Raw genomic sequence first — 11,168 nt, forward strand, 5'->3', positions numbered from 1 at the left:
ATACCGCCCTGCCTGTAGACATATCATTTGGCACCAATTCCGCCCCACCTCTCGTTAATAGAGCAGTGTTGTGTAGTGGTTGAACTGGCGATGATGAACCTTTAAGGACTCGGTGTCAAAGAATTGAAAATGCCTAACTTGACTCTGTTGGCAGGAAAAAAAGCACCCCAATTCTTTCCATAGTCATTTTAAAAAAATGGAAATCCATAGTGTGGTGCTATTTATTATATATAGAAACATCAAATACTTACAAAAACGACTCAGACAGGGAGCATCGTTGTTGCCGGGTTCTGGCAATTGCTGGCTGTCCCCCAAAACATCATGACCTTTGACACGCATGTCCTAGGTTTGCCATTGCTGGGTTACGGGGCTGGTCTATTCTACCGTATATCTATACTACTGGGGTGGTTTTGGGTTACCACAGCGCAATCTTTGGCATCATTTGGAGCAACAGTGGCGTAGGAGGTTAAGAGCTGGTGTATCTAATCTGGAGGAACCGGGTTTGATTCCCAGCTCTGGCCCTCCACCGCACGCCAGCTGAATTTGACCTTGGGCCCCAATCCGCGGCTTCTCAGGCTCTCTCCAGCCCCACCACCTCACAGGGTGTTTGTTGTGAGGGAAGGGCAAGGGAGATTATCCAACCCCTTTGAGTCTCCTGCAGAAGGAGGGGGGGGATATAAATCCAAACTCTTCTTCTTCTTCTTCTTCATTTAATATTCCACGTTAATCCTTCTGCTTTCCTCCAGTCCTGTTTTTGGACTTCTGTTCAGGTCTACAATCCCAATTATTTACGGAATGTCTCATCCAGTCCATTGTATTGACTCGCTCTGTGTAAGCCACTTTATTTTATTTTATTTATTATTACATTTGTACCCTGCCAAATTCTCCCTAGGGAGCCAGGGCGGCTTCCAGATAAAAGCAAATAAAACAGCACAGTACTTTGAGTCTCAGTAAGAAAGGCAGACAATAAATAAATAAGAAATAAATGAATACTAAACAAAGGGCGGAGGCGACCCAACGCCCTTCACACACTGTGGGGTGGATTTTCCCACCAAAAGGAAAATCGTTGTCATCAAAACCAGTAACCTGAAATGTATTGTCGAAGGCTTTCACTTGGGTGCTGTGTGGTTTCCGGGCTGTATGGTCGTGTTCTAGCAGCATTCTCTCCTGACGTTTCGCCTGCATCTGTGGCTGGCATCTTCAGAGGATCTGATGTTGGGAAAGCAGTGGAGTATATATCAGTAACCTGAAATGTTTCGGGTATCGTGTAGTAGCTTGGCAACATGTAGTAGCTTGAGGCGAATATTAAAACGTCGTCCCACCCTTGGCAACGTGTAGTAGCTTGAGGCGAATATTAAAACGTCGTCCCACGCTTAGCGCTGGAAAGATGCAGAGTGTCTCTTTATTTGAAGACAACGCCCTTTTATAATGGCACTTGAGAATCATTCATTCATTCATTCATTCATTCATTCATTCATTCATTCATTCATTCATTCATTCATTAATAAACGCTCTACTGAGGCTTATGTCCAACAACAGCAAAAAAAATCTTTATTAAATAACAAGGACGGTATTGGGAGATTTCAAAAAAAGATGTCAAAAGTATTGATGTGGCCCGCTAAATAGATTTTTCAGTTCTTCACACGGACTTCAGAGAGTTATTCTGGGTTCGTCTCTCGGTTCTCTTATGAAAGTGGATCATTCGTTTATTGGTGCCGTGTTTTCATGGATCGATTGGGTGTCTCGGACTGGTGTTTCTCAAATCGACTGGGTTCAAGAAGGCTGGCACCCTGAGCCTATCTTCTATTGAAAACACAATTTGAGCAGTGGCGTAGGAGGTTAAGAGCTCATGTATCTAATCTGGAGGAACCGGGTTTGATTCCCAGCTCTGCCACCTGAGCTGTGGAGGCTTATCTGGGGAATTGGGAGGGACGGACGGACGGACGGACGGACGGACGGACGGACGGACGGACGGACGGACGGACAGGTAGGTAGGTAGGTAGGTAAATAAAATAGAGGATACCCATTTGGAAGAGTTATGGGAGCCGTTGCACCCCTTTATGCTTGGAAGTTTTGCGAGGGGTTTCACGGCAACTCTAGTGCTGATCAGAGGGGCATGAGAAATGTTTGATGGGGCCCAGCCCCTTTTTGTACCACTGTGGCTACCGCCCTGCCTGTAGACATATCATTTGGCACCAATTCCACGCCCCCCCCCCCACCTCGCGTGTAGAAGGCAGTGTTGTGTAGTGGTTAGGGGGTATCAGGTTAGGGCAGCGATGATGAACCTTTGGGGCTCGGTGTGTCAAAAATTCAGAAAATGCCTAACTTGACTCTGTTGGCAGGAAAAAAAGCACCCCAATTCTTTCCATAGTCATTTTAAAAAAATGGAAATCCATAGTGTGGTGCTATTTATTATATATAGAAACATCAAATACTTACAAAAACGACTCAGACAGGGAGCATCGTTGTTGCCGGGTTCTGGCAATTGCTGGCTGTCCCCCAAAACATCATGACCTTTGACACGCATGTCCTAGGTTTGCCATTGCTGGGTTACGGGGCTGGTCTATTCTACCGTATATCTATACTACTGGGGTGGTTTTGGGTTACCACAGCGCAATCTTTGGCATCATTTGGAGCAACAGTGGCGTAGGAGGTTAAGAGCTGGTGTATCTAATCTGGAGGAACCGGGTTTGATTCCCAGCTCTGCCGCACTCCCACACACGCCAGCTGGGTGACCTTGGGCTAGTCACGGCTTCTCAGAGCTCTCTCAGCCCCACCTACCTCACAGGGTGTTTGTTGTGAGGGGGGAAGGGCAAGGAGATTGTCAACCCCTTTGAGTCTCCTGCAGGAGAGAAAGGGGGGGATATAAATCCAAACTCTTCTTCTTCTTCTTCTTCATTTAATATTCCACGTTAATCCTTCTGCTTTCCTCCAGTCCTGTTTTTGGACTTCTGTTCAGGTCTACAATCCCAATTATTTACGGAATGTCTCATCCAGTCCATTGTATTGACTCGCTCTGTGTAAGCCACTTTATTTTATTTTATTTATTATTACATTTGTACCCTGCCAAATTCTCCCTAGGGAGCCAGGGCGGCTTCCAGATAAAAGCAAATAAAACAGCACAGTACTTTGAGTCTCAGTAAGAAAGGCAGACAATAAATAAATAAGAAATAAATGAATACTAAACAAAAGGGCGGGCTGATCGGCCCTTCGCATACTATGAAGTGGATTTTCCCACCAAAAGGAAAACCGTTGTCAACAAAACCAGTAACCCTGGGGAAATGTATGTTAGTCGAAAAGAGCTTTCTGGAGGTGCTGTGTGGTTTCCGGGCTGTATGGTCGAAAATTGTTCTGGCAATAACATTCTCTCCTGGCCCGTTTCGCCACCATCCTGTGGCTGGCATCTTCAGAGGATCTGATGTTGGGAAAGCAGTGGAGTATATATCAGTAACCTGAAATGTTTCGGGTATCGTGTAGTAGCTTGGCAACATGTAGTAGCTTGGCCCGGCCGGAATATTAAAAGCGTGCAATTACCACCAACTTGGCAACGCGATAGCGTGGTAACGAAGCCGAATATTAAAACGTCGTCCCACGCTTAGCGCTGGAAAGATGCAGAGTGTCTCTTTATTTGAAGACAACGCCCTTTTATAATGGCACTTGAGAATCATTCATTCATTCATTCATTCATTCATTCATTCATTCATTCATTCATTCATTCATTCATTCGATTTAATAAACCGCTCTACCCCAGAGGGCTTATGTCCAACAACAGCAAAAAAATCTTTATTAAATAACAAGGACGGTATTGGGAGATTTCAAAAAAAGATGTCAAAAGTATTGATGTGGCCCGCTAAATAGATTTTTCAGTTCTTCACACGGACTTCAGAGAGTTATTCTGGGTTCGTCTCTCGGTTCTCTTATGAAAGTGGATCATTCGTTTATTGGTGCCGTGTTTTCATGGATCGATTGGGTGTCTCGGACTGGTGTTTCTCAAATCGACTGGGTTCAAGAAGGCTGGCACCCTGAGCCTATCTTCTGTTAGAAACACAATTTGAGCAGTGGCGTAGGAGGTTAAGAGCTCATGTATCTAATCTGGAGGAACCGGGTTTGATTCCCAGCTCTGCCGCTTGAGTTGTGGAGGCTTATCTGGGGAATTCAGATTAGCCTGGGCACTCCCACACACGCCAGCAGGGTGACCTTGGGCTAGTCACAGCTTCTTGGAGCTCTCTCAGCCCCACCCACCTCACAGGGTGTTTGTTGTGGGGGGGGGGGAAGGGTAAGGAGATTGTCAGCCCCTTTGAGTCTCCTGCAGGAGAGAAAGGGGGGATGTAAATCCAAACTCTTCTTCCTCTTCTTTTCTCTCCTATAAGGAGTCTCAAGGTGGCTGACAAGCTCCTTGTCTATGTGAACAGGTGAGAACTTCTGTGCGGGTTTCGAAGAGGAGTTGCTTGCCCAGTGCTTGAGCAGCCGCAAAGCTCTCACCCGGAAACCCCGTGTGATGTAGTGGGTAAAAGCAGGTAGACTCTAATCTGGAGAACCAGGTTGGCTTCTCCGTTCCTCCATACGAGTGGCGGACTCTTATCTGGGGAACCGGATTTGTTTCCCTGCTCCTCCGCATGGAGCCTGCTAGATGACCTTGGGCCAGTCACAGTTCTCTCAGAACTCTCTCAGTCCCACCCACCCCACAAGGGTCTGTTGTGGGGAGAGGAATTCTTCTCCTCCTCCTCCTCTTTCTTCTTATTCTTCCTCCTCCTCCATTATCATCATCATCCCCAGCAGGGGTCTGCAACCTGCGGCTCTCCAGATGTTCATGAACTACAATTCCCATCAGCCCCTGCCAGCATGGCCAATTCTATAATTCCCGAAACCTAAAGAAAGCCCAAAATATTCCGAGAGACCCGTCTCATCCAGCACACTCTCTTTTTGAACTGTGTCCATCCGGCAGACGATACAGGTCTATCAAAACTAGGACAAAGAGGCTTTGAGACAGCTTCTACTCTAGAGCTGTGGCTATGCTGAACTCCGTGGCTTCGTGTTGATGTGTTTGGGGCTGTGTAGGGATGGGTGGAGGAAGGGGAAAGTGAGGATGGGGGATGAGTCTGAAATTGTGTGCATCGAGGAATGCTGCTGTAAATCTCGTTGTGCGTGCACAATGACAATAAAAATGCTTATGCTTATGCAATTGGCCATGCTGACAGGGGCTGATGGGAATTGTAGTTCATGAACATCTGGAGAGCCGCAGGTTGCAGACCCCTGCTAGGATGCCTGCCCAGCTGGAAGGGATCCAGGTCTTCGTGAAGAATCCGAGCATTGATTCCGGTCGCTCGTGACAACGGGCCACAGAACAGCATTGATAGCTAAGAGCCGGGAGCTTCGTTTCAGCCCCGCAGGAACAACCTCGGGACGCTTGCAGCCACGCAGGCTTTCTGCCGCCACAGCGATGCTGTTTTGCATTCAGAGAGGCTCTTGGGGGACATTCAGGCATGCTCATAACACCTCCTTTGTAAGAAAAACAGGAGGAGGCTGGCCCATTCTGAGCCACCCTGGTAGAAAGGAGGACCAAGAAAGGGCAGACAGGGGCTGCCAGCTGCTGCCCCCGAGGGATGGGGGGATGCAGGGCTGCTGTTCTGGATTTCAGCAAGATAATGTGTGTGAGAAGCTCTGAACAACTGAAACACAAATGATACCAGTCAAGACTGACAGAATGAGAATGATCTGAAGATTTCTTTCGAAAACGGCTACAATAGCGCAATCCGTTCATTTCAAGCATTCGGATTGGATATTCACCAGGCCGCCTATCGTTCCGACGCAGAGTTGGGATCCAGCCAGTTCTCACCAGTTCCCGAGAGGGGGTTACTAATTATTTTTGTGTGCCGAGAGGGGGTTACTAATCGGGTCTGCTTTTCCGTTAGAAATCCCATTAGAAAGTCCAAAAATCATAAAGTCCTGTTGCATTTCCTATATGGTGGCTGGTTAGCGAGAAGGTAAGAAAGCAGGGATAATTCTCCCTGTCGGGCTGTTTTAAAAACATGTTTTAGAAATATGGTAAAGTTCCTTGTTTAAGGAAAGTCTCCTTTTGATTTATAGCAACAAAATTAAGTATTTGAAAGTATTAAGTATTTGACAGGCAGTCAATTAGAGAAGTCGTTGTTTCTGTTGGCAGTAGATGATAGGACTTGCTAGAATGAGTTTAAATTATGGACAGAATGATACCAGCTGGAAAATAGGAACTTTTGTTTACAGTAAGAGTTTTTTTACAGTAGCAGAGAAATGATTAATGCCCGCCCGGAGATGCCCGGTACGCGCCCGATCATGCCACGCGCCAGCCCCATTGGCGCTACGCCACTGTTTGAATCCCACCACCATGGGAACCTGTTACTAAAATTTTTGGATCCCACCACTGCTCAGACGTTAAGTATTTCAGCATCATTAAAGAATGAGTTGGATGAATCGCTGATGCAGCACGCTGCAGTCTGTGTGAAGTCTCTGAGAACACTACGTTTTGTCCCTTTGAGATATATGGATACGGAGTTTCGTTAAGATATAAGAGGACATTACTGAGACGTGCCAAAGACGTTACAAGCGAATGCTGCAATTGAAACCATCATAAGTTGTATTGTTGTAAGAACTGCACAGTTTGTTATGTTTTGCACTGAATTTCACTGTTTATGCACTTTATTGTTGTTTGTTATGCGCATATACAAAAGCGGTTGATGCAACACATTTGTGTATTGCAGTGAGGTGCTGTTCTGTTCCCCAAGCAAACTAATATCGGGTGCCTCGCACTCGGCCAGAACAGAGTGTGAGACCCATAGACAAATCAGCAACAGTTCAAAAAAGGGTTTAATAGTGTTGAAAGTTTAGGACTCTGACTCCTCCCAGGAAGTCTAACCAGAGGTGGGATCCAGCAGGTTCTCACAGGTTCCCGAGAGCAGGTTACTAATTATTGGTGTGTGCCGAGAGGGGGTTACTCATGGGTGATTTTGCCACGTGATTTTTGCCTTAGTTACGCCCCTCCTCTCAGCAGCAGCACGCAGAACTGGAAGCAGTCTAGCAGGAGGTGCACCGGCAGGCGATGCGTGGCAGCCTGCGCCTCGCGTTGCATTCGTTTCCGCCCCACGTACCGATGCAGCGGCTGCGTCCCTTTCCACAGCGCCCCAGCCCAGGAGATGCTCCCTTGTGACCGGAACGTCCGCGCCACGCCTGTCAGTGCCTGCCCAGCCCCATTGGCGCTACGCCACGGTTTGAATCCCACCACCATGGGAACCTGTTACTAAAATTTTTGGATCCCACCACTGAGTCTAACTAATAAAGAACACTTGCGATGCTGGAAACAGTTGGAGTGTACTTGAAGAGCTTGCAGGCACCAGTTCTTTCTTAAGGAGAGGCTGCAGCGTTTGGGACTCTTTAGTTTGGAGAGGAGACGTCTGAGGGGGGGATATGATCGAAGTCTATAAAATGATGCACGGGGTAGAAAATGTTGACAGAGAGACATTTTTCTCTCTTTCTCACAATACTAGAACCAGGGGGCACCCATTGAAAATGCTGGGGGGGAGAATCAGGACTAATCAAAGGAAACACTTCTTCACGCCACGTGGGATTGGTGTTTGGAATCTGCTGCCACAGGAGGGGGTGATGGCCACTCACCTGGATAGCTTTAAAAGGGGCTTGGACAGATTGATGGAGGAGAAGTCGATCTCTGGCTCCCAATCTTGATCCTCTTTGATCTGAGGTTGCAAATGCCTTAACAGTCCAGGTGATCGGGAGCAGCAGTAGCAGAAGGCCATTGCTTTCACCTCCTGCAGGTGAGCTCCCAAAGGCACCTGGTGGGCCACTGCAAGTAGCAGAGAGCTGGACCAGATGGACTCAGCTGGCTTGTTCTTATGTTCTTAAAACCCATCAAAGAGCGCTCTCGCACAGGGTACGGGAGTCTGAAATCCCGTTTGTCACGTGGCAATCCCGCACGCACAGACGTGCTCTGTTTTAGGTGGGAGTATTCAAATTGTGTGTAGCTTCTCTATGCGAGCGCCACAAAGACGTGCTGTTACGGGGTCCTGGGAAGCTACGCGGCCCCTCCGGGACGGCTTCGGCCTTACAGTATTCTTTGTTTTCCGCTGACAAGACAACCAATCTGCACCAGTCCCCTGGATTGATTTCATATTCTCAGTTCCAGACCCCGAAGCCGGACGGAGCATTTAGAATGGTTCTGCTCAGAGCCAAGCTATTCCAGACACCCGTCTCTCCATTTAACCCCGGACAGTAGGGTGACAGACTGGGGTGATAGCTTTGCAGCAACGTTCGACTTCCCTTGACTGTATCGCTTGTGGGAGCAAATTGGGGGGTGGGGGGGGGATGATCCCTATTGAACAGAGTTCATAGAATCGTAGAGTTGGAACTGACCTCCAAGGGCCATTCAGTCCCACCCCCTGCCATGCAGGAACACACAATCAAAGCACTCCTGACAAGTGGCCATCCAGCCTCTTGAAAAAACCGCCAAAGAGGGAGACTCCCCTACTCTCCGAGGCAGCATATTCTACTGTCGACAGTCAGGAAGTTCTTCCTAAAGTTGAGGTGGAATCTCTTTCACTGCACCTTTCACTCAAGAAGGATATCGAAGAGATAGAAAAAGTGCAGAGAAGGGCAACGAGGAGAGGCTGCAACCTTCCCTATGAGGAGAGGCTTCAGCGTTTGGGACTCTTTAGTTTGGAGAGGAGATGGCTGAGGGGGATAGGACTGAAGGCTATAAAATTACGCATGGGGTAGAAAATGTTGACAGAGAGAAATTTTTCCCTCTTTCTCACAATACGAGAACCAGGGGGAATTCATTGGAAATGCTGGGGGGAAGAGTTAGGACTAATAAAAGGAAACACTTCTTCACACAACAAGTGATTGGTGTTTGGAATATGCTGCCACAGGAGGTGGTGATGGCCACTCACCAGGATAGCTTTAAAAGGGGCTTGGATAGATTTATGGGGGAGAAGTCGTTCTATGGCTACCAATCTTGATCCTCTTTGATCTGAGATTGCAAATGCCTTAGCAGACCAGGTGCTCGGGAGCAGCAGCCGCGGAAGGCCATTGCTTTCACCTCCTGCATGTGAGCTCCCAAAGGCACCTGGGGGGCCACTGCGAGTAGCAGAGAGCTGGACTAGATGGACTCTGGTCTGATCCAGCAGGCTAGTTCTTACGTTCTTATTCCACAGTCATGTAAAGGTCCAACTGCTCCTGTGGTTTCCTGCTGTGCATATATTTAAAATAATCTATATTGTTTGGGCTGATGTTTTTAGCAGCCTGCTCTTCAAATTCTCTTTTCGCTTGCCTAATCACTAATTATTTATTTATTTATTATCATATTTATATACCACCCTATCCCCTAAGGGCTCTCAAATTCTCTTTTCGCTTGCCTAATCACTATCTATCTATCTATCTATCTATCTATCTATCTATCTATCTATCTATCTATCTATCTATCTATCTATCTATCTATCTATCTATCTATCTATCTATCTATCTATCTACCTACCTATCTATTTATTAATTACCTATCCTAAAGGAACCACCAGGTGAACAACAGGATGTTACATAACAACAGTAGCAATAATAAATAATACATCATTAAACATCATCAAAACATAAAACATAAAATTACAGCGTTCTACATAAACTACTTGGCATCCAGCATTAAAACTATCAATAAAACTCTGCGAAGGGCGGGGTTTGCCGCCAATGCCTGTGAGGTAGGTGGGGTGAGAGGGAAAATCAAGAACTGTATTAGCCCAAGGTCATCCAGCTGGCATATGTTGAATTACTGGCTGTCAGGGTTACTTGGACAGGCCTCCCCTGGCATGGCGTAGAGCAGGGACTCAAACCTGGTTCTCCAGGTTAGAGTGCACCTGCTGTTAACCATGACACCAAGAGGTTGGGACAGTGGGTTAGTTTCTCCTTTGGTTGCTTGCCAAGGAACATTCACGTGACCGTGGCTTTCTGTTGAAGTTCAAAAGGTTTCTCTGTAACTTCAACAAACTGAAGATGAAGGAAATGGGGTGTCCCGCGCACTACCTAAGGAGAGCTCCCAAAAGTCACCTGAGAGAATTTGGGCCACTGCGGTAGCGGCGGCTGGGCTAGATGGATACGGTCTCATCCATCATTTCTTAATCAAACATAGGTATAAACCATAGCTCTTCCAGTGCCAAGGTCAGGTGAATCATGGTCAGACAAAAGGCAAAATAAAATGGTGCGCAGGACGACGTGAAGGGCCGAAGATGTCCCCATTTTTGAAATCAGGACAGCCAACTGTTTTCCTTTTGAATGAAGGGGTGGAGTTTGGTTGTTTCTGCGAGAGCGAAGAAGGGTTTGGATTTATATCCCCTTTCTCTCCTGCAGGAGGCACCAAAGGGCTGACAATCTCCTTGCCCTTCCTCACAACAAACACCCTGTGAGGTGGAACAGAGCTGAAACTCGAGGCTGTGACTGGCACCCAGGTCACCCAGCTGGTATTGGAGGTGCTTTGGGCCAGCTGAATTCCCCAGATAGCCTCCACAGCTCAGGCTGGGAATCCCGGGCAGGGTTTCTCCGGTTGGTGCGCTCCTGCGCGCATGGCCTGCTCCACTTTGCAGCAGGCTGGTGGGATGGGGCTCAGAGCGTGACTGGCGTGTTGGTGCACCGAAGCGGCAGGGTTTGGGCCGGCGCCACCCAGCTCCAGAGTGGCAGGCGGGGGAATCAAACCTGGTTCCGGGCGGGGTGCCCCTGCTCTTTAACCCTAAGCACTGCTTCGAAGCTCGCGTGGTAGCCAGCTTTCCAGTTCCATTCCCCTGATAATCTCCGAGAACTTTCTTGTGGCTCCACAGCCCTCTAATTTTTTGGCTGATCTCTTCTGCCACCCACACCGGTGGATCCCGGTCATTATCCGTTGCTTCCGATCTATGGACCTGTTCTGTGAAGGAGGGATCATTATTTTGGGGTGTGGGGTTTCCCTCCCTCAAAATCCATTTTACGTACACATTGCCATTGATTCCGCGTCCAAAAAAAAGAGATTTCTAAGTATATTCCTTTTTGTGCTCTAACTTATAACAGAAGCATTTTGTGTCATTGTGCCACGCTGCTTGAGAGTTACAGCAGCATTCCTCGATGCACTGGTCCAGACTCATCCCCATCCTCACTTTCCTTCCTCC

Source organism: Sphaerodactylus townsendi, linkage group LG04 (genome assembly GCF_021028975.2).
Source record: "Sphaerodactylus townsendi isolate TG3544 linkage group LG04, MPM_Stown_v2.3, whole genome shotgun sequence".
Lineage (NCBI taxonomy): Eukaryota > Metazoa > Chordata > Lepidosauria > Squamata > Sphaerodactylidae > Sphaerodactylus > Sphaerodactylus townsendi.